The sequence below is a fragment of the Pan paniscus genome, chromosome 2 (assembly GCF_029289425.2).
Source record: "Pan paniscus chromosome 2, NHGRI_mPanPan1-v2.0_pri, whole genome shotgun sequence".
Classification (NCBI taxonomy): Eukaryota; Metazoa; Chordata; class Mammalia; order Primates; family Hominidae; genus Pan; species Pan paniscus.
This window is the reverse complement of record NC_085926.1, coordinates 174,487,659-174,512,579: the sequence shown is the minus strand read 5'-3', so window position 1 is coordinate 174,512,579 and position 24,921 is coordinate 174,487,659. Positions and strand designations below refer to the sequence as shown.

Genomic DNA, 24,921 nt, shown 5'->3' with positions numbered 1-24,921 from the left:
AAAAATTAATTTTGGGTCTTTCTGCTTACCATATTTATTTGCTATGTATTTTTGTTTTGTTTTGTTTTTTGAGACAGGGTCTTGCTCTATCACTCAGGCTGGAGCGCAGTGGCACAATCATGGCTTACTGCAGCCTCTACCTCCCGGGCTCAAGCAATCCTCCCACTTCAGTTTCTTGAGTAGCTGGGACTACAAGTGTGTGCCACCATGCCAAGCTAATTTTTTATTTTTTTGCAAAGATAGGGGTCTCACTATGTTGCCCAAGCTGGACTTGAACACCTAGGCTCAAGCAATCTTCCCACCTTGGTCTCCCGAAGTGTTGGGATTATAGCATGAACCACCATAGCCACCATACACTGCTATGCATTTTAGAGTAGTTAATACAATTGTGACAAATTACAGTGGGAGGTAAATCAATTAATATTGTAAAACATTAGCAAGAATTTAAGGTCATATGGTCTAAGCATCTAAACAGTTCTATTGTTACTTCACTAATGAATTAATTCATTTATTCACTAGATCAGAAGCTCAGTAAAGGCAATAACTTCATCTATTTTGTTCCCTATTGCCTCCCCAAAGCCTTGCACGGTGTTGAAGGCATAGTATATTTGTGATATACACTTATCCAGTGAAATTTTAAGAGTAATTTATTAACCACCTACTCTTTGTCTGACACTATGATAGGTGCTGGGGATTAAAAATAAATATATAATATGCATTATGATTAATATTTTAGAAAAGTTCATCATCTTTTATTGGATCTTTTCCCCAAAGGAATTTGTCCTTGATGAGAGAATTTTAGGCATTATGGCAGACTAACTGGAGAACAGTCTGAGTTTTCCCCAAATCACACCATATAGAAAAGTTTCTTTTGAATGTGTGGTTAATATTATCTCTAGGTGGGATCTCCTCAAGCAGTATGCTTGGTGTCACCCACATAGGGACATTGGAGGTTGCTGAGATATAGACCACTGGCTTCAATAGCTGCAGTTCTTCAAGTTCTCCTAGCAACCCTTCACCATGTTTCTGAGCCTGATCAGAGATTCTTCCTCTTATAGCAGCCTAAGGATAGTCACCACTACCGATTAGTATGTGCCAGAATCTAGGCTAAGTACTTTGTAACTTTTATCTTATTTAATCCTTATACCTACCATATGAGTAGGTGAGAAGTTAAGGATTATGATTTCAATAATGCAGCTAGTGAGTGGCAGGGATAGGACAGGATTTGAGGTCTGCCTGAAGTCAAAGACCATACACTTTGAACTGTGTAGCCTCAATATCTAGAACTGATATGATGAGAATATGGCTGAGTCTATGTTGAGTGTTTTTGGGTCTGCATGAGTGGAAGTGGGAGAAGCAGGATTTTTTTTCCTTCATTCATGATGCAATAAAGAAAAAATGTGCATTATCCATTTTTGCTCTGCTTTAGACTTCTCTCCATCTAGGCTCCTGTACAATGAAAAATTGCATAGTGACTCTGACAATTGAATCAATACTTCTATTAGCTGCAACATGCAATTTGAAGGTTCAGAAGGTGATTGAATTATGTTTTGTGGAATTATTATCCTCCATTGGTAGAGCATGTGCTGCCATAGAGGGACCGAGTTTTTCAAATGTGTCTAGACCCCAGAGAGGTCAGCCTTTCATACAATGGCATTTCGACCCTCTCTTCCACCCTCAGCCTGAAGAGTTCTGAAATAGGTGCTGTCTGCCCATAAGTCATCCTTCAAACCTTGTATTTACAGGACAGCTTGGCATTTTTCTTCTCTTCATCTTTCAAAATTTCTAATACCCTTAACATTTGATTTTTTCCCTCAGAATTTTCTTCTCCTAAAATGTCTACATTTTGGCTTCCTTTAGTTTCGTTTCCAATTTTGAACTCAGTGTGCTCCTCTGAAATCATTTTCCTCCTTCTAATTAACCTGACTCCATTACACACACATTCCCTATTCTTAGCTTCATTGTATCATCTACATAAATTACTAAAGTTATTTCAGCTTTATCTCAGACCTCCTTTAACACCTACTCTTCAGAATTCTTGGTTTCTTGCCATTATCCCTGATTAGCCTCAAATCTCTCTCCCTTCCTTCCTTCCTTCCTTTCTTTCTTTCTCTTTCTTTCTTTCTCTTTCTTTCTCTCTTTCTTTCTTTCTTTCTCTTTCTTTCTTTCCTTCCTTCCTTCCTTCCTTCCTTTCTTCCTTCTTTCCTTCTGTCTTTTTCTTTCTTTCTTTCTTTTTGTTTTTTTGACGGAGTCTCTCTCTGTCGCTCAGGCTGGAGTGCAGTGGCATGATCTCGGCTCACTGCAACCTCTGCCTCCTGGGTTCAAGCAATTCTCCTTGCCTTGGCCTCCCGAGTAGCTGGGATTACAGGCACATGCCACCATCCCAGGCTAATTTTTGTATTTTTTTAGTAGAGACAGGGTTTCACCATGTTGGCCAGGCTGGTCTCGAATTCCTGACCTTGTGATCCACCTGCCTCAGCCTCCCAAAGTGCTAGGATTACAGGTGTGAGCCACTGCGCCCCCATATTCTTTTGATTGTCTCTTTCTAATGTCCCACTAATGTGAACTGAGAGAAAAAAAAGAATGTATGGAAAGCTAGAATAAATTCTATAAAGATTTATATAGTCTATAAAGATTTATTTAGTTTTTAAAAACAGACTCTACCCAACTTCATTGGTCTAAGTTCTGAAAGGTACCTTTGGGGTAAAAAATAACTACATAGCATATTATAGCAAAATAACTGTTTTAAGAGTTTAATTTTCAATTTTTATTTGATCTGTGACTATTTCAGTGCAATAGTTTATGTATGCTCCTTTTGTTTTAACTTTTTATTGTAGAAAATTTCAAAAATATACAAAAATAGGATAGTATTAACTGACATGTAGCTGTCACTTAGTTTTAACTATTTATAACTCATGACCAATCTCATTCTATTTACTTCCTCCTTCCCCTTGAAGTGCTTGGAAACAAATTCCAGACATCATATCATTTTATATAAGTATTTCAGTATGTATTGCTAAGGAAAAGCAGCACTTTGGGAAAAATCATAACTACAACTAAACATTTTCTTAAAGATCTTCAAGTAATAGCCAATGTTCTAATGTCCTTGTCTCATTTATTTTACACTTTGTTTGCTTCAATCAAAATCAAGTTCATGAATTGGATTGGTTGCTATATTTTGTGTCTTTTTAATATGTAGACTCTCACTCATCTCTTTATTGCCATCAATTTATTTATTGTAGAAATCAAATTATTTGCTTTATGGTGTTTCCAACAGATTGGATTTTGTTGATTGTATTCCTGGGGTGTGTTAAATGTATTGCTTTAGCATTTATATTTTCTCTAAATTGGTGATCTGATTCAGATTACCTTAACTAGATTCAGGTTTGACTTCTTGGGAAGGTTACTTCATAGGCAGTATTGTGTACTTTTGTCAGGAGGTAGCACAATGCCTGGTTGTCTCTCTTTTTATGATGTTAGTGACCATTGATTTTCACATCCTAGATTCACAGAGCAACCAAATAAAGATGATTGAGTGAATGGCTAAAGAAATAAATATGTTCGAATCTGTACTCATCTCATGTCTTTCCTGATGTAAGTATAGAAATTACGGTTATTTAAAGATCATAATAAATTTTACCTCCTCCAAATAAATATCATTTTATTCAATAAAATTTCCAAGGACCTAGAGAATTTAGGATTGTTGTCCTGTCCAATGAGACCTTGGAATATTTGTTTGGAGTCACTGTGGAAGGTATATGCACATACTTTAGAAAGCTGAGGAGCAAGCTGGCGTTCTCTAGAAAAGATTAAAGAACATGGCTAGATATATACTTTTTTAGGTGAGGGAGAGAAGTGGTCTGGGAATGATTATCATTGGTGAGAATGAGTGGGGGATGTGGGAAAGTTTGTCATTTTATTTTGTACCTATTGTTTGAACTTTCCCCATGATTATCTAGATGGGATCATGTTCATTTCAATTTTCTTCCTTGTATTTATATAGTTAAAAACGTAGTAAATGCTAAAATGAATGAATGAGGAATTAAGTTAAATTAAGAAGCTTTTTGAGACACTTGTCTGGATAAAGATGCTTCCCATTCTTTTATTTTTTGAGATGGAGTCTTGCTGTCGCCCAGGCTGGAGTGCAGTGGCACCATCTCAGCTCACTGCAAGTTCCACCTCCTGGGTTCACGCCATTCTCCTGCCTCAGCCTCCCAGGTAGCTGGGACTACAGGCGCCCACCACCACGCCAGGCTAATTTTTTGTATTTTTAGTAGAGACGGGGTTTCACTGTGTTAGCCAGGATGATCTCGATCTCCTGACCTTGTGATCTGCCCGCCTAGGCCTCCCAAAGTGCTGGGATTACAGGCGTGAGCCACTGCGCCCGGCCGATGCTTCCCATTCTTAAGGCACTTACCTGGTTGGAGAGAAAAAACAAAACTAGGACATAGCATTTATGTTTATCAGCACACTTAACTGCACGTATACTAGGCACTGGGGGGTTACAAGAGAAAACATCATATTTCTTTTTAAGATTTCCCATAGGGCTTTCATCAGCTCTACTGTGTAGGAGAAGCGATCTATCATCAGGCCTCTGCCTATGCCCCCGAGCACATCACCTACAGGCTCTCAAAGCCCCAGGGTCTCAACTGGCTTCGTGTAAGCCTCTGTACCAGCTGCCTTGCGCCCTAACCTAACTTGAAGGCATCATGCCCCAGGCTGCTTCTCTCCCACTGCAATTCTCGTCTGCACTGCACTGCTCTCTTTGCTTTGTACAACTCCAGACTCCCTGGAACCTCTGAACATTGCTTTTTACCTCTTGTTTTAATTAAACCAGTTCCCCCAGTGGCATGGCTCTCCTTTTTGGTCTTCTTAAGGGACAGGTTGATTTTACTTCTTTGGCCTAATTCCTCTTAAGAGGCTTGAGGTGCCTTCAAAGTATAAACTTATACATGATAATTTTTCTTCTCTCTTAGAAAAAAGATAAATTTATAATGGCTCTGTTAACTAGGGTTTTTAATAAGCTACACCAATATTTGTGTGTACCCTTTTCCTGAAAGATATATTTTACTTACAGAAAAGAATGAAGTATGTATTTTCAAATTTTTTGTAAGAATTTTCCAGCCCCACGTCATTCTGGTTGGAGGTTTAATGTGGGACCTGACCGGTGAGCCCACTTCAAATAAAGTAGGGAGCTATGACTCCCCTTACTGCAGACAAGAATGTCCCAGGAGAAGAAAGGGGCAAGGACCAGTACAGCTCTTAAAACTGGTGGAACCCATCCTCAGTACCACTCTCCACAGGGCACTGGGTTGGGAAAAAAAGTCTAGATCTGCTCAGACAGCTGAAAAGAAAAAGGAGAAAAAGAAACTTAACAAGGTGAGTGCCAAAATCGATGTGCCCAATGTGAGAAAACAATAAAAAATGTGCATCCCTTGTGAATGTGTTTAGTTTCCAATAACAGAAAGTCCACCTGAAAGACTGACATAAGTAGGCATTTATTCTGCTCATAAAACAAAACAGTCCAGAGGTGAGATTTTTCTGGTATCAGTTCAGTTGCTCAAGTTATCACCAGAGATCAGATTGCTTTCTCCTCTTTTGTTCTGCTGCCTTACTTTGTTGATCATATATATATATATATATATATATATATATATATATGTTTGCTGCATCTTTATCACAAGATGTGCCAGATATTTTGTCCACCTTGACAGAAGAAAGAGGAAACACATCCAATCATTCTCAACCTCTCTCTTCAGGAAGACAAAAGTCACCAACTTCCTTAAGCAAATATTGGTTTATGCCTCATTGGCTCACGCTGCATTCTCTCGGCACCCTCAAATGTAAGAGAAGCTAGGAGGCCAGGGATCAGTCATTGTCTCACCTGAGACTGGATGTGTGGCACATTAGGCAGCGATCTGCTAGCAAGGAACAAGCTGTGAAGTGGGGGTGGCAGGTGGAATTACAGGTAGGCAACCATGAAGGACAGCAGAATCACTTTGTTTGACTGATCCCTAGGCCTTTTGGAATCCTAGAGTGTCTGTCCTCACTACTTGTTTTAAAAAATCTCAAATGAAGCTCAGACTGGAGTATGAAGTCACTGATTTTCACATGTGCCTAAGATTATTTGACACTGAGGATTTTGGGGATATGTGAAAAGCAAATCCTAGGTCCAAATAAACTCCCTGTGCTGAGCTGGGAGGTGCCTTTTCCTGGGAACTGTGGAGAAAGATGATGTAATGAGTTAGAGTTTACTTTTTTCTCTTTTTGGCACTGTCTATCCCAAATGCCTGTCTCTTCTTTTCATGGGAGTATGGTAGGAAAAGTAACTCACTCATTTCTTATCAATTATAACTATAAACTTTGTTTTTATATATGTGAGTTAATTTTTATATTTTTGTCTGTGATTCTGAAGAAAAACTGTGATCTTGGAATCCTTTTCTTTATGCAAACATAAAAGAGGCTAATTTAGCTACAGTTGTGTTTATAGAGATCAAGGGTAAAAATGGTTTTGTGAGAAAGATGACTCATAACTTAATTGATAACATAAAGCACCTAAGTTTAAAACATAAAGTTATCTTTTAAAGATTCTAATTGAAAGACAAATGGGTGCTAGCTAGTCCAGGAAAAGATGAAGAAGCTCATGTGAAATATTAGGTGATTGTAATCGTTATTATTTCCAAGATGCATTTCCACTAGTGCGCTAAAATATCCTATTATGAGTTCCATCCTCTGTATCAGAACATTTTAAAAGAAACCTGCCAAGATGAGGGGAAATTCCCTTTTATTTGCCAGGATCTAATTAATGAATTGGGGGTTTTGGAAAGCAGCAAGACATGCATGCAGAGATCTAAGAGATAGAAATTAGCTAAAAGATTTGTTTTCCACCCAAATTCTTCTGTAAGTTTGGAGCTAATATGATACAGTCTTTCAAAATCTAGATCATTGACAGCTAGGATGTCCAATCACAGCTGTTTTTATTTGAAATATTGAAATGTGTAGGAGTTTTTTAATGAAATATTTGAAGCAGTAAGCATACATATATTTTCTTGACTTAAATAGTAAAAAATTTTCAGAACATTATATAAGTTCATTTCTATTCCTTGTTTTGAGTCAAGTAAGTTATGTCTTGGGATAAAACAGGGCCTTGGTTGGGAACTAGGCTTGCTTGTTTTTTGTTTTGTTTTGTTTTTTGAGATGGAGTCTCCCTCTGTTGCCCAGGCTGGAGTGCAGTGGCATGATCTTGGCTCACTGCAACCTCTGCTTCCTGGGTTCAAGCAATTCTCCTGCCTCAGCCTCCCTTAGTAGCTGGGACTACAGGTGCATGCCACCATGCCCAGCTAATTTTTTTTTTTTTTTTTTTTGATTTTTAGTAGAGACGAGGTTTCATCATGTTGGCCAAGCTGGTCTCGAACTCTTGACCTCATGTGATCCTCCTGCCTCGGCCTCCCAAAGTGCTGGGATTACAGGTGTGAGCCCCCATGCCCGGCCAGCCTTGCTCATTTTTATTGCACATTTCTCTGTATACCCATATGCCTCCACCCAAGTGAAAAACCCATGCCCTTGAGACGCTTATGAGTCTGGCATACTCTCTACATCTCTGTATTGTTGTCATCCTTGAACACTCAGATGCCATTTGTTGAAGTCTTCACCAGTAAACTCACAGATGTCATGTCTATGTCCTGTCCTGTCATCATCCTGGCTCCAACTGTCTGGCCATTCAGTCCTAGAATATCAATGACTTTGACTACCTCTTCCTCATGTCTGTCAGTGTTCAGTCCACGTTCAGTCCACATATGCTTTACAACGGTTTTAGACTTTTGGGCTCCCCTCACTCTGAAATCCTCTCTTCTTGGCACCTGTGGCACTTTCTAGCTTTTTTCCCTGTTCTCTAGTTGGGTCTTCTTAGTCTTTTTTTAGAGCTCCTAATTCTCCATGCCTCCCTTGAATCTTGTTCCTCAGGCTTCAATCTGTGTATTTTCCTTAGGCCAGCTCATCCTTCGCATGGCTTCAATTAGCACCTGATGAAAACAAAATCTACAGCTGCAGTTCAGTACTCATCCCTGAACTCTAGGTTCCTATCAAACTTCATCCTGGGTCTCTTAATTTGGAAGTCTATTCTCAAACTCCCCATGTACCTCCTGCACTCATTGCCTTGGCCGTCCACACAGCCGTTTCCCCATTGCCCATTCTACAGCTCTGGCTCCTGTTTTCCATGTCTCAGTGTTGGCATCTCGTTGCCCAAGCTATAAATCTGGATGTTTTCTTTCACCCTTTCCTTTCCTCCTCATTTCCTCTATATAAAATCAATCCGATCCTATGAATTCTCCTTTCTAAATATATCCATAACAGCTCTCAAATGTGCTTATTACTTTCTGTTCTTCTTGCTATTATCCATTTACATGTGACTACTGCAATAGGTCTTGCTGCTTTCATCCTCCCTTTTTCTACTCCAAAAACTAATTATAACAATTAGTTTACTGCTTTTTGATAGTGCCCCAATTTTTTCTTGACCTAAATTCCTAACTCTATAATTCATTTACAACACCCTTCCTGACCTGGACCTTCACTTCCTTCCATTCCTCTCCTTGCCAACCTCCAAGACCTGGTCCATGTTATTCTGTCTTCTTGAAACAACTTTCTATTATTCCCTCTTCCATGAAGCTTCTTCCTGAGCCTTCAAGTACCGGACTTCTACAAACTTTTCACTTATTTGTTAGACATAATTTTCTCTGCAAAACCTCTCTTGTTGGCTCCCTGTCTGCATCTTCAGTCCCCTGCCTCTCATGCATTCTCCTGGTTATAGCACTTGTTGCTCTGTAACTATTCATTGTCTTTTATCTCCATTACATCTTAAGTCCAAGTTTTTTGTTTTGTTTATCTTGTTTACCACTGCTTTCTCTTTGCTAAGAAAAGTGATTGGAACATAGTAAGTGCTCAATAAAAAGGTGAAAGAATGAACAAATTAGTAAGGAACATTGCTGAGGATTCAACTACTGAGATCTGGAGTCACGTATGTGTGTTAGAGTTCCCTCTTCATTCTTACTAGCCCTGTGATATTTGAAACATTTATTAATTCCTATAAAAATATGTTTAGTACATTTCTTGTTGTTATGCACCATTCTCATGGAATGACTATACTAATGAGCAAGATAGGTCATGAATAAATGAAAAATAAATGAATTAATTTAAAAGTGATGGTAATGTGTTGGTAAAGTGCTGTGAGAAAAGTGAGATGGAGTGTGACTCTGTGGGGCAAGGATGATGAGCAAAGGCTGAGAGGGGGTGGAATTTAGGCAGGGACGTGATGGAGGAGAAGGAACCAGCCATGTTTAGAGCTAGGGGAAAAGATTCCAGGAGGAAAGCACAGCAGCTGTGAGCTCCTCTGAGCTTTGCGCTTGTCTTCCTTCATCTGTAAATTAGCATAGTAATAATAAATGCCACATAGAATTACTTTAAAGTTCGAATCAGATCAGTCACGGAAAGCACCTGTCCCACTATCTAGTTGATAGTGAGCACAAAGCAAATGCCAGTTGGTTTTATTATGAAGAATAAAGTAGATCAAGTTGTCCTTTTTTAAAGGGGGTCTTTAGTTATGGATATTTTACTTTACATAGAGACTCAGTCTCTCTTTGCTTATACCCTAAAAAAATTATTATAGAGCACCTACTATGTGTAAGTCAGTATTCTGGCGGCTGTGGAAGGCTAAAGTATCTAGGAACAAAGGTCTGTTTTTTTACACTCTACATTTCACTTCTGTTATTTATTACTGCTTTGTCTCACCATCCAATCTAGAAGTTACCTCCCCAAACACACACACGCACACACTCAAGCACACACACCTCTCTTTATATTTTCCCTCTATTTGGCAGCTAGAAAATTCAGTGTACATGGCTTTTCTTGGGTGATGACCTTATAAATCATTTGAATCACAGTTGGTATTTCTGAACATTTGAAATGCTCACGGCAAGGAAGCCTTCACATTTCTGAAAGAAAGGCTGTCACAAATACTGAACTTTATTGAAAAAGGAGCCAGATGCTAATAGAAAATATAAATGTTGTCCAAGAAAAGGTTTGCATTTGTATATTAGGAATATTTTTTGTACATAATAGCTACATGTGGCTACATTTCTTTTCTTCATGTGGGTGTCCACTTCCAAGGAAATGATGATTGAAATGTTAGAAATGCAAAATTAATTAACACCTTGAATAGTTCATTTGGCTCCCGCAGACTCAGTAAAGGCTTTATTTGTATATAACTGTGTCTGTTGCCTATTTTTGACAAGTTTGGACAAAATATCTGCTCGACACTATTTCTGGATTTCTGATGCTGCTGAGAATAGCTGCAAGGATAAGAGGTAATGAAAAGAGAATGAAAGACTCTAAAATGTTATTGAGAAGGATTATGCTCTTATTTGTATGATTATGGGTCAATCCTGGGTTTTTATTTAAAAAGAAAATATATTTTAAGGCTAATGGCTTGTTTTGAATAACAAAGTAAATGACATTTTAATCATAATTTTTAAAACATAAAAATTGCATCTTTAAAGATGTTTTCGTAACTTGATACCAAAGACAACCTCCTTCAATAAAGCAAGACTGATTTAAATATGACATGTGGAAAAAGGGCCCTGAAAGCTTACCTTTACTCTCTTATCCACTATTTAATTGTTCTTTTGTCTTCATCATGCTTAGTTCTTTCTCTTTAGACAAAACAGTGCCTAAACTATCCCAAACAGGAGGGATCTTATCCTTTAAACTTACATTTTGCCTGATAAAACATGTTTGCAATGTGTATAAAATAAGAACATTTTTAGTATGTAGTTGTAGGTCTGATTGGAAAACAGATTTTATCAAGTTTATAGTTTGGTGACTCTATATTAGGATATATTTCTCTGATATGAGAATGACCATTTGTTATGTGTGTATATATATATATGTGTGTGTGCATAAATATTAATGTGTGTATATTTGTGGGCATAAATATAAATATATAAATTAATGTGGGTATATGTGTGTATGTTTAAACCTTGATGAGAATTTTTGATTACTTGTAAACTTTCTCAATTATTTTTTACATGATGTTACCATTGCATTTCCAAAGTCATAGGTTGGAAATATTTGGGGAACAGTTGGTTTATAAAGTATCAGAATTTAATGCTGTGTCTGAGGTTAATTATTGTTGGTAATTGTCTTCAGAAATACAATATGCTGGTAAAGTTGTTTTTAGATCCTAAGAATGCTATAGAACCAAGAACAACAACTACTCTTTGTTTATTAATTTAATATTTTTTGAGCACCTATCAAGTACCACATGTTGTGCTAAGTTCCAGAGTAGCAAACTGTAGTTGCCCTGGTCTTTAGCTGCCTGTCATATTGTAATCTTTCCTATTTCTCTTGGTATCAGCACGCCCTTTCCTCACTTTTGATCCCGTTGGGGTAATAATTATGATGCCAATGTCTCCTGAGCCTGTGGTGATAGGCATTTGACTTAGGCTGGGCTAATCGTGGTACCTGACATAAATTCACAGAAGTGCCTATAACTTATAGGGGAATTAATCTGTGGGACATTTTGGAAAAAAAGGTTTGCTTTCTTTTGGAGTGACTAATCTGAGTTTACATAATCTAGAATGTATCAGTTAGTAAACTAGTAATTTTCCTTTTATGCCTAAATTAGAATTTGATTTCTATCTCTTGTAGCTAAAAGTCTTGATTAATGAAATTGTGGATGCAGAGATGTACAAAATAAGGTTTTAGTCCTTAAGTAATTCTGTTTGATTAGAATGGACTCATAAAACAATAGTTCCAATGTAATATGAAAAGCATTATTTTTGTTGTATGTATAGCAAAATGGAACCAGAGAGGAGAAAGAAACTTGGCTGATGAAGGCTTCAGAGAATGATATTTGAGCTAGGTGTTAAATTATGTGTGGATAGTCATGAAAGCAAAATGAGAGAGAAGGGATAAGTAAGACCTAAGAAATAGTAGGTCAAAACATAGGAATCAGAAAATACATGGTGTGTTGGGGAATTGCAAGAAGCTCTATATTTTCGCTGTTGTATGGACTGTGAACAGAAGTGGATGGTAGATGAAAGAGTAGTGGGTTGGGTTGCTTTTGGTACAATTTGAAAGATATGCACCTGTGGAAAAATCCCACTCCCAAAAGTAGCAATAATACCAGGGGAATTTTTTGAAATCCTGTTAAAAATAGGATTTTAAAAAAGTTAAAATGTGAGTGTTAAAAACCTACTACCATTTCCCTGCCTTTTCTGTATGTACCAGCTGGTTTCCCAAATTTTCATACGCTGGCCCAGGTAATGGGTGAAGCAGGGGACTGGAAAAGGCAAAGAGGACAAATTATAAATGCTAAAGACATAATTGGGGGAGCAAAGGTTACTTCTGGAGAAGTGAAACAATGGAAAAATGAAAAAGGGTGGGGGAAAGCCAACGAAAGTTGAGTTTTGAGAGCTTTTGAGGCTTTTAAATACATGAGCCTAGAACCTAAAAACCAGACATTGTGGGTAGCTATTGTATTGTGAGAGATGAAAAAGGATTGAGAGATTATATTTAAAACCATTGCTATGTGTTTTGAATGTAATGTTTCCCTTTGCCAGTGATATTAGTAAATGTTTTCTCAGTGATTTTCTTTCATTGTTATTGAATACATGTTTCTGAGGAACAGGACACCCATATTAAGGCTGTCCAATTTTTATCAGGTTATATAAAAACAAAGGACTTCTCTATGAATCTTCATTTTAGAAAAGGTCAACTGTACATTTCAAATCTTTAGTTTAATGAGGCTAATATATAGAAGAGTGTGATGGTTAATTTTATATGACTACTTGGCTAGGCCATAGTACGCACATATTTGGTCAAAACAAGTCTAGATGTTGCTGTGAAGGTATTTTTTAGACGAGATTAACTTTTAAATTAGTAGACATTGAGTAAAGTACTTACCTTTTGTAATATGGGTTGACCTCATCTAATAAGTTGAAGATTTTAAGACGGGGAAAAAAGACTTAATTTTTCTTTTTCCAGAGGAAAAGGATATTTTGCCTGCAGACTGCCTTCTGACTTGAGTTGAAACATCACCTCTTCCCTTATTCTTTAGCCTGCCAGCCCACTCTGCAGATTTCACTTTTAACCAGCCCCCACAATCACTAGAGCCAATTAAAGAATACACTTCTTCTTAAAGAAAAGTTTACTTGGCCAGGCACAATGGCTTACCCCTGTAATCCCAGAACATTGGGAGGCCAAGATGGAAGGACTGCTTGAGGCCAGGAGTTAAAGACCAGCCTGGTCAACAAAGCGAGATCCCCATCTCTATTAAAAAAAAAAAAAGAGAGAGAGAGAAATTTACTGGATGTTCCAGTATATAGAAAAACAGAAGATGCAAGCTACATAAACCTCTTTTTGACTTTGGGTACATTACTGGTAACGTTGGTTCAATGAGCCTACATCAAACAAAAGAAAGATCCACAAACCTTATTTTTAGAAATCTGAAAACAATAAATAGTGGTACTAAGATTATAACATATGATGATTCTTTTCCACTTTTACTTGATTCTGTTGTCCTCTAACTGAAGAATTGTTTTCCAGAAATCTCAGACTCTACTTTTATTAATCCACACTTGCCTCCTGAGTGGGATCAGATATTGTATGTTGCTACTGTATTTGAAAATCATACTAGAATTTACTTCAGACTAAGCCCTGTTATGTAGTTGGAACTATATACACTTGGACATGCTATATGACAACACTGAAAATGGGTGTTATATATAAACTTCCCTCCATCTGGATATGTTTTAAATTCCACAGCAAATAGAAACATTGCCAAGACAGGAAGAATACTAATGAATAAACATTTCAGCCCTCCAGAGGCTATAATTCATTTAGTCATTCATTCTAATACACTCATTCATTTAAAGTATGTATTCAGCATATGCTAGAAACCAGGCACTGACATAGGCACTAAGGATACACTAGTGAACGAGAGTTCCCTACCTTGTGAAGCAGGTAACGAGATATATCTGCTAATAAGATATATCCTCAACATACCAAACTCTTGTTAACATACCCCTAGACCAGGGGCATGTTAATGTACCAAAATTTTTCTGTGAAGGGTCAGATAATAAATATTTTAGGCCTTGTGGGCTATGTAGTTTCTATTGTAACCACTCTGATCTGCCACTGTAATGTGAGAGCAGCCATAGATAATGTGTAAACAAATGTGTCTACATGTCAATAAAAACTTTACTTACAAAAACAAGTAGTGGACCTGGACTGTAGATCATCTAATCTGGGTCTCTGACTTAATAACTTAGAGCAGAGACAAAAAGCTGCACGATACGAAAAGTTAACTTTAGAAGTCAATCCAGAAATCTTCATTTTGCAGATGAATTAAATGAGGTCCTGAGAGGTTGAGTGATTAGCTCCAGGTAACAAAGTAAACTAATGGCAGAACCAGAACTAGAACCTATAACTCCTGACTCTTAGTATAGTTTCTTTCTGTTTCACTAGATTGCCTCTCCTGTGCTGGAAGTCATAGGACTTAGTATAATGTTGTTGTCTATGTGAAAGAGAATATTTTTCTTTGGTTTCTTGGGTCCCAAATACTACTAGTTTTAAAAACACCTGTGCACTACCATCACTATCACCACTATCATCACTATCATCTCTACCATCATCACCAGCCTCACTATCATCACAACTACCACCACTACTAACATCACCAATATCATTATCACCACCATCATCATCACAAGAAACAACCAAAGACCACCACAAATACTCAGAGTCACAAAGCTGGGTTTATTTTTCTTGGTGCAGCAGGATCTGAGAGTTCATTTAAGTGTCATTGTGAAAGCACCTCAGTAAGGGGGTGTTGAGAGGAGCTTCTTATGGGGTTGGGTTTGTGCCAATGGTTCTAAGGATGGATTACAAAGCAGAAACTCATTCTGGATGGAATGCTATCAAGAAACAGACTTTGTTTTGAAGTCCTTGGGATTAAAAAAAAGAGAGAGAGAGAAAGAAACAGAGATGGGTGATGATTGAATTTCTTTATTTATTGTGTCTAGCTGGTGGGAGGATTATAGCAGGGGTAGAGTTGTGTTGATAAAGAAGTACCAATCACTCAGCTTAGCCAGAAGAGGGGCAAACTAGTCATTTTTGTGGTGGTGAGTGGCCATATTACTCTTTTGTTTCAAGCATCAGTTTTTTTACTTTCTTACTTGTATTTTCATACTTCAATAGCAATAAATAAAATCTAGTGTTTAAAAATTATAAAATTCAGATAGGAAAAAGAAGAAAATTAAAATCCTCCATCCATAGACAACAATAATTAACAACTTGGTACGTACCACTTTTCTATGTGTACATGCACACACATATATTTGCACAAGATATGAGATAACAGTATACATTCCAATTTAAACTACATTTTTACTTAATGTATAAAACAAACATGCTTCCATAAAAAGCATCATTTTTAATGAGTTCAAAGATATTTCACTATGTGAGTCTGCCATAATTTATTTAACCACTTATTATTATATATTTAGAAGAAGGTTTCCAGTCTTTGCTATTATTAAAAACATAGGCATTTTTTTTGTGCAAATTCCAAATACTTTCCTTGGGATAAATTCCTAGAATTAAGAATGTTAGATCACTGCATATATACATTTGAAGACTTTAAAAAAATCTTAGTAAATTTCCATCAGAAAATCTGTATAAATTGTTGCTCATGCATATAGTGTATGAGAATATTCCCAACCCTCCAAAAATAAAACATCCGTTTTACTTAAAACTGACTCTAGCATAATGTCCTAAGAGCATAATTTTATTCTTTTTACATAGAATTTATTCACATTTCGCATCAATCCGATAAACTTCCATTGAGTATTAGTGTGGGCCAGTCACTGTGCTAGGTGCTGAATATAATCTGTGATTTTTCATAAAGTCAGTATCTTTACTTGTCACAGTCTAGATACATGACCATTAACCACTTTTATAAAAAAAGGTAAAAGGAAATGTAAATCTTGTTAGATGACGTTTTATAGGAAGAGAATTCCATCTGTATTGTGGCACCAATAACAATCAATCCATTACAAATAATTTATCATCATCATCTTGGATGTGTGACATGAGTTAACATTTTCTCAAAATATTTTATTTAGTTCTGTACTTTAGGTAAGTTATGTAACTTTTGTCTGTTTTTTTGTCCAAATATTTATTGAACTCCTAAGAAAATATTAGTAATCACCATAAAATACATTACTGACTCATAGGCAAACTCCGAACTAGTTGTTCTGGACAAAAAAAAGTTGCTGGATATAAGTTCCACATCCTTGTTGTTCCACTGTTCAGTTAGGAATATTTGTCAAGTCTCTACCAAAAGAAATAACAACACAAGTATTAATATGTGAAGCTGCACTAGCTATCTTGAAAACAAAGCTTCATGTTGCAAGGAAAAATTAAAACTGGCAATTGAAATGTCTAAAATACACAATTGTAAAGTGAGATAATTTTTTTCCTTAGTTTTATTTTCTGCTGCACTTTCTTAAGATTAGGGAGTGGCTTCATTATTAACCAGATTCTTGCTTTCTATTAAAACTGGGCGAGCTTGGGCATATACACCGTCTTAAAATTCTATTGAATGTGTGCACTTTTCATTTCCCTGTATCTTTTTTTCCCAATTCAGTGCATGTCAATAAACACTATTAGAGTTTTGTACTAACAGCTGTAGCTATTTTATAAATTAAAATAAATTCATAAAAGTTTATGCTTTCAAAAGATAATTTCATTTGATATTGATCTATCTTCAGAAGTGAAATATATCTGCTAATATCACACTTACGTTGTTTTCTCAATACTTTCTTTTGCTTTTTGAATTATTGTTGATTTCTTTCCCATGAAAGTTATTTAAGCTGTAATGATCTGTTTTTAAAACAAATCATGATAATGACTGTAATTTGTATTCTTTACAAGCTACTTTAATTTTTAAAGTAGCATTGAATCATTCTACAAAAGTTTGGATTAAAAATAAAATATAAAATGCATTCAGCATATGAAATATTATTCCTTTGATATACTTTCATTGTATCCACATCGTTCTAAAGTAATTTTATATATTTTATATTCATCAATTATAATAAAGATGAATTTAAATATGTGCAGAAAATCATAATCATACATAATATGTATGTCCTAGTCTTCTTTTTCATTATTACGATTTTTAAATTGCTACTTTATAACTTAAAGTGACAACTAAAATTATCATTGGCACCCTGAATTTTAAATATGCTAATAAATTAATTGAGTTGGCTTTGTTGCTTTTATGTAACTTTGCAAGTTTTGTGTGTTGAGAGTGATATAAGTTCAAAGATCTCAATGTGAATCATTACTGAGACAGTTATAAATATCATTAATTGTTTAATTTTGGTATTTATATTTTGTAAGTGAAATTAATTTGAAGTAACTGGTATACTTTGTTATTCTTTTATTCATTTTGACTTAACAAATGCATATTGAACAGCTACTCTGCATAAAACATTGCATGAGGGGACAGTCCGTACTTCCCATACTTTCATAAAAGAACCATTTTTTTTGGCAAAATCTCTTTCTCTTTACTCTCTTTTTCTCTTTCTCTCTCACACACACATACACACACAGAATTTATTCAGCAAAAGTAAAATATATATATATAATCAGTTTTTAATGTTTACAATTTTTTATTCTTCAATTTACAGTAAACTTTTCTGGGGGGGTGTACAGTAGTATATATTTTGCTAGTAGATAGAGTCCTGTGTTCACCACCACAATCAAGCTGCTAAAGAGTTTCATCACACACACATACCAATTTCTCATGCTGCCCTTTTGTAATTGGCCCCTCCTCCACTTCAATCCCTGGGAACCACTGATCTGTTCTCTGCCTGACAGTTCTTGCCTTTTCCAGAATGTCATATAAATGAAGTCATCCAGTGTATAGTCTTTGAATGGGGTTTCTTGCACTTAGAGCATAATGCATTTGAGATCATTCATGTTGTCATACATATCAGTGGTTCTTTTTTATTGCTGAGCAATGTTGCACTGAATGTATGTGCAACTGTTTCACTAATTGGGGGACACTTTGGTTGTTTTCAGCTTTTAGCAATTATGAATAAAGCACTTGAAAACATTAGCTTACATACAGCTATTTTGGTAAACATAAGTTTTTATTTCTTTTGTATAAACAGGAGTGGGATTGCGGGTCATACGGTAAGTGTATATTTAATTTTAGAAGAAACAGCCAAACTGGTTTCCAAAGTGGCTGTGCCATTTTACATTCCTACCAGCAATGTGTGAGAGTTCCAGTTGCTCTGCCTCATTGCCAGACTTATGACTGTTAGTTCTATCGATTTCAGCTATTTAAATAGTTGTATGTTGTATTGCATTGTGGTTTTAATTTTTTCATTGTCCTAATGACTAATGACACTAAGGTTATTTTCCATTTGTATATTTTCTCTGATGAAGCATTTTTTAAAAGCCTTTGACCATTTTAAAAATTGGGAGATTTTTTAAAATGTTGAATTCTGAGAGTCATGTGCATATATATTCTGGATACAAGTCACTTGTCAGATATGTGATTTGAAAATAAATTACTTAAATATGCTTGCTGTTTTATTCTCTTAACACTATTAAGAGAATAAGCCTTATTTAACAATTTTTTATTTTGGGTCTCATGCTTTTGGTGTCATACCTAAAATCCCTTTGCCTAATCCAAGGTCTTAAAAAATTTCTCCTATGTATTCTTGTAGATGTTTTTTAAAGGATGGCTTAATGTTCAAGTCATCCTAGACAGAACCTTGCTGATTCTGTTAGGTCTTTGGACACTGAACCTGATTGTCTAGGTTTCTATCTTGGTTTTGAAACCACCCAAGTGAAAGTGCTACGTAAATTCTAGAATGCTGTAGACTTTTACTTATGTTTCCTTACGTTTAACATTATGAAAACAGGAACTGCTATGTACTTATATGTGGATCACAACCTTGTGCATCATTTCCCGAGTTCCCTGCACCTCTGCTCTTTCTAGCTCAGTAAAATACACCATGGTGCTTATGAGTTCTGGATCTAAGTAGAGCTGCCTTTTGATAAATCTGGCTCTGGGACCCACTAGCTGAGAGAATTTGGGAAGGCTATGTAGTTCGAGTTTCAGTTTCCTCTATGAAGTACAAGACTCAATCCTTCCCAGTGTTTTAGCAAATCTATTATTGTTAGTAATTGTTGTCATTTGTATTGAAATGCTGCCTTGCTCCTTCCATTCTCCTTCAGTTATTAAATCACACAACAGTCCAGGAGCTGAGGTTCTTTCCTTGTTGCCAGTCTTCCCTGTTGTTGGCCAGCATCCCAGATACCCCATTGCATGCACCCTCTACCTACAGAGACTTCACCCCACCCAGTTGCCTCTCTGATGACGATAATCACCAGTTGTGCCAAAAGACACCATGTGTCTCTAGACATTAAATTCCACCTGCCCAATCTGTCCTTCTCCACCACCTACTCTTCCCTGACATTCACTACAAGTTACAGCAAATGCTGATTCCCAGGTCCGAGCTCCTCGTAAGGTTGCCTGTACTCCACTCTCCAACTCAGAAACTCTCTCCAATAGATCTATTTTGCCTCTTTTCACTTTCAAAAAAACTTTGTCAACTCTTTTTTAAGTTCTTAATTAAAAGACAAAACTCATATCATAAATTCACCACTGGTTTCTCCTTGCATGGGATTGAAATATCTTACTTAAGTTTAGGAAGTTCATAACAGACTGTATAGGTAACTTCCTGCCCCTCTTGATTTAAAATGGCTGCTATGCATAAAACATTCCACTTCAGTGAAATGGGATTGAGGAAATTATGGGGTGGCAATAGTTTGAACACGATGGGTATTGAAAAGTTTCATGTTCCAGAACTGTGGGTATGTCGAGGCAAAGCCTGACTATTTTAGCTATAGAACCAACTTCTGAACTGTACAGAGGTTTATTGTCTCGGGTCACATACGATTTCTTTTGTGAAAGGTTCTTTTATTTGTTTGGGAGTTGGAGATACTGCTTACGTTGCTCTGTAGTGTTTTGAACGCCATCATTTTTTCCCCTTTGTAAATACAGGAGTTTTCTGTGTGTTTTGAAGTCTGTTTTCATCTTCTTTCATCTCTTCTCACTCTCAAAACTAAAGTAAGGATGTGAGAGATGTAACATCTCCACTCACTTCCCCACCCAGGAGCTGTGATTTTTCAGAGGAAGAGAGAGAAGTGCCTTTTGATTATTGTTCAGGGGCAATTGCGACATCTTCCTGGAAAGTTAAGCACAAGGGGAGATCAAATGCTCTGGTTTGAAGTCTAGTTGTATTCGCAGCTCACGTGAGAAAAATGTGAAATCAAGGAAAAAAACACCTGAATAAAAGTAAACTAAAATCCAAATGATAGTGAAGTTCGAGCAAAATATTGTAGAAATGTGAAGAAATGACATGCTGTAAGCCAGTGGAAGATGGATACTAATAATTTATTATCAAGTGTATGGATATGTTAAAAAAAAAAAAACAGCACCAGGAAGAATCCGCTTCTTAGGCTCTTGGACCACCATGCAGTTAGCTTCTGCCTGCTGTTCCACGGAAAGTCTCTCTGGAATCATCTACTACCTCATAGGTAGAGGCAGAATCAAAGCGGGTGCCAGCTGCCCATCTTAATGAATCAGTGCTGATGGGGTGCCAGGAAATAAATTTCTTATCCTGGGGATGGTTTAAAAAGTGAGATTTTTAAACAAAATTGTGCCTGAACCATTGAAGTCTTTGGTTAGCCCATCAGGGTTCTGGTTGTCCTTCCATTTGTTCTCCTAGGAAGGGCTGTTATCACTTTTCAACATCTTATGTTCTCTTTTATTAATTCTTTGGGCTCCTTTTGTGATTATGATATGGTTTGAGCTGTGATTTTTATGATTCATGTCACTTTGGTGTTTATCAGAACTGCATGTTGCTGGGTACAGTTTATCAAAACTGCATGTCTCAGGCTCGGGCATTTTGAGGTGCTGAGGTGGGAGGATCACTTGAGCCCAGGAGTTAAAGTCCAGCCTGGGCAGCATGGCAAAACTCCATCACTACAAAAAATACAAAAGCTAGCCCGGTGTGATGCCATGCGCCCATAGTCCCAGCTACTAGGAAGGCCCAGGTGGGAGGATCACTTGGTTCCAGGAGGTCAAGGCGGCAGTGAGCCATGATAGCACCACTGCACTCCAGGCTGGGCGACAGAGCACGATCCTATTTCAAAGCAAAACAAAACAAGACACAAAACAAAACAAAACAAAAACCCTGCATGTTGTGGTGGTAAATCTTGATGTCAGAATGAGCGGAGCACCTAGCTCCATCTTAGGAATTTTCCCATTGCCAGTGACCTGGAACTGTCTCTTACATGATGTCAACAGCCCTAAAGGAGGTAAGATACAGAGAGAGACCCACCACACCACTAGATAAACATCTTAAAACTGAGGTGAAGGTCACAGATGTTAGTTCCGGCATCTTGTAGTAATACCTTTACTCCCTAGGAGAGGTTGTCAGATACGAATGATTGGGGACACACTTAACAGTATGGATGGTGTGAGTAAACTTGTATTCCTGGAGCAAGATGACCCTACTTATTCTTGCACAATGATTAAAGAAGAGACTATATGCTGAAATGCATTAGATCTGCATATGCCTTATTCCTGGGCACAGCTGGACCCACAGTAGAGCAATGCTGTTGGGAAGGGGCTCTAACTCTCCTGTTATTATCCTTTGTACTAAGTGGAGAGAGCAAATAATATGCAGTATAGATCTGCATACCAACTACTCAAGGAGTCACAGACAGATATCTTGCAGCTGGCTACCTGCTATCACGGATATCAAATCCCTGGCGTGATAGAACCTGCACACCTTGTACGAAGCTGAAAATAATAGAAATCCCTCCCATTGGAAAATGAGGAGCCACTAATCTCAGGCAGCTTCTTCTCAGGCAATGTGGTGGTAGCCTCCAATATTATATAACAGAAACTCCTATTTACCTCTCCAAAATGATACATGAAAAAGAGAATAATACATTGTGAGGACATGTTAATTTTTCCATTTATAGCAAGGGAAGGAGGATAGAATATGGGTATATAGTCAGAAACAGACGAGGTTATGGGTGTGGTGGAGGAATTGAGGTAATTCCACACAACAGGTTTTTTTTTTTTTTTTTTTTTGAGACGGAGTCTCACTCTGTCGCCCAGGCTGGAGTGCAGTGGCACTATCTCGGATCACTGCAAGCTCCGCCTCCCGGGTTCACGCCATTCTCCTGCCTCAGCCTCCCAAGTAGCTGGGACCACAGGCGCCCGCCACCATGCCCGGCTAATTTTTTGTATTTTTAGTAGAGACAGCGTTTCGCCGTGTTAGCCAGGACGGTCTCGATCTCCTGACCTCGTGATCCGCCCGTCTCGGCCTCCCAAAGTGCTGGGATTACAGGCATTAGCCACCGCGCCCCGCAGCAGGTTTCTATTTTCTTTGTAAACAGCAGGTTAGGTCTTTTGTTGAGAATGAAGTGAGCAGCATCTGGTTCAGAGGTTTGAGGAAGGTGGAGAAGTATAAAAATAGTCACTGTGGACAATAGGAAAGAGATTTGCCTGGAGAAGAAGTGCAGGATTTCTGGACAGTTAGGGTTTGAGGCCATGAATTTTTAATGGTATCAATCTCAGTGGTTGTGTGATTTTTCTCTAGCAGTGATGAATCAGCAGTCCAGGTATAAATATGGAGAAGGCAGACTTTGGGATGAAGCAGGGTTGAAAATTTATCTTATGGCATTGTGTCAGGGTGGTTACACTTAATATTACCATTTTTTGCCATTACTTTTAATGGCAAAAACCACTATTATTTTTGCACTAACCTAATATATTGGGTAGAGAAAAATTGTGATGATTAAAGTATTTAGGACATGGCCATAAGTTTGAAGTGGAATGGGAATAAAGATAATGAAATGAGGCAATGGAAAAGCTAAGAGTCTTAGAAGTGTGGCTTAGACCCCAAAAGCAGACCAAAATACCAAGGAAACAGTGAAACATTTCTTGCTGAAGAAAGAATCAATTACGTGTAAAATTAAGGACATATGAAGTAACTTCATGGCAATAACTATTTCATGGTTATTTTTGCGGTTTCCTCCTTTTACTTGTACCCCACAGGGACCTCTTATTTTCTCCAGCTGGAACTGTGTCAGAGCTAGATGGGAGTCCGCAGTTGTTCACTGAGGAGCCATAATGGTTACAAATACTTAACCATCGTACAGGTCGATGGTTTCTCAACTCACACGGATGAGTGAAAAAGTAATGAGAAGCTGAGAGAAGAAAAGTTGGGCTTCCAATGACAGGAGAGAGTGAAAGGAAGAAATGAAAGTTCTTGCAAGAGAGACATAGCCTTTAGTGAGGCCAATACAGCACATGGTCAGGTCATAGTCCAAAGTCAATTGCTTAGCTCACCTGTGCTTATGTCTCTGCCCAGGCCCGTCCCACCTGCAGATCCATCCCACAAAGTTTTCCACCTGAATGTGAGGTACATTCACTGATTTATCTAACTCACATCCTCGTACATCTCTGTATGTTAGAACAGAAGGTGGAACACTTAGAAAGATAGTGGGATAAGAAAGCCCTGCTCTTGATCAGGATTGAATTATATAAAATTAGTTTTAAATCTGCTTCTGAGTTGTGGAACAGAAACTCACAAGACTCCTGCAATCAGAATTATTATTATTATTATTATTTATTATACTTTAAGTTCTGGGATACATGTGCAGAACATGCAGGTTTGTTACATAGGTATACACGTGCCACGGTGGTTTGCTGCACCATCAAATATCTACACTACGTATTTCTCCTAATGCAATCCCTCCCCTAGCCCCCAACCCCCCGACAGGCCCCGGTATATGATGTTCCCCTCCCTGTGTCCATGTGTTCTCATTGTTCGACTCCCACTTATGAATGAGAACATGCAGTGTTTTGTTTTCTGTTCCTGTGTTAGTTTGCTGAGAATGATGGTTTCCAGCTTTATCCATGTCCCTGCAAAGAACATGAACACATCCTTTTTTATGGCTGCATAGTATTCCATGGTGTAATAGTGCCATATTTTCTTTATCCAGTTTATCATTGATTGGCATTTGGATTGATTCCAAGTATTTGCTATTGTGAACAGTGCTGCAATAAACATATGTGTGCATGTGTCTTTATAGTAGAATGATTTATAATCCTTTGGGTATATACCCAGTAATGGGATTGCTGGGTCAAATGGTATTTCTGGTTCTAGATCCTTGAGGAATCGCCACACTGTCTTCCACAATGGTTGAACTAATTTACATTCCCACCAACAGTGTAAACGCCTTCCTATTTCTCCCCATTTTCTCCAGCATCTGTTGTTTCCTGACTTTTTAATGATTGCCATTCTAACTGGCATGAAATGGTATCTCATTGTGGTTTTGATTTGCGTTTCTCTAATGACCAGTGATGATGAGCTTTTTTAAATATATATATATATATATATGTTTGTCGGCTGCATAAATATCTTCCTTTATCAGAATTATTTTTAAAGGTAGTTTTGAAAAAGAGAATTTGGGACTATACTACAGAAAGTCTTAAATTTCAAGATAAGGAATTTAGACCTTATTCTAAGATTCTAAACTAAGGCTCTCCCTTTTGGGGACAGAAAGATAACATGGTGGAAGTAGCACTTTTAGAAGATTCATGAGATGCTGGTGGATGGATGAAGTGTGTGTTTGTTTCACCTTACGTCAATGGGAAATTTATCTTTTGTTCACTATCAACAGATCTTGTAGTTTCTTCCTAAATAATGTCTTTAAATAGATTTCCCTTTTCTTCTATTATTCTCTCAATTTCATATACAGCCA

The 24,921-nt window shown here is 37.3% G+C and overlaps 1 long non-coding RNA gene across 1 annotated transcript in view; it reads left to right on the top strand.

Annotated features, from left to right (window-relative positions):
- The window catches only part of LOC130541384 (uncharacterized), a 31,347-nt gene that overhangs the window by 5,653 nt on the left and 773 nt on the right, over positions 1 to 24,921 (top strand). The window lies entirely within an intron of this gene.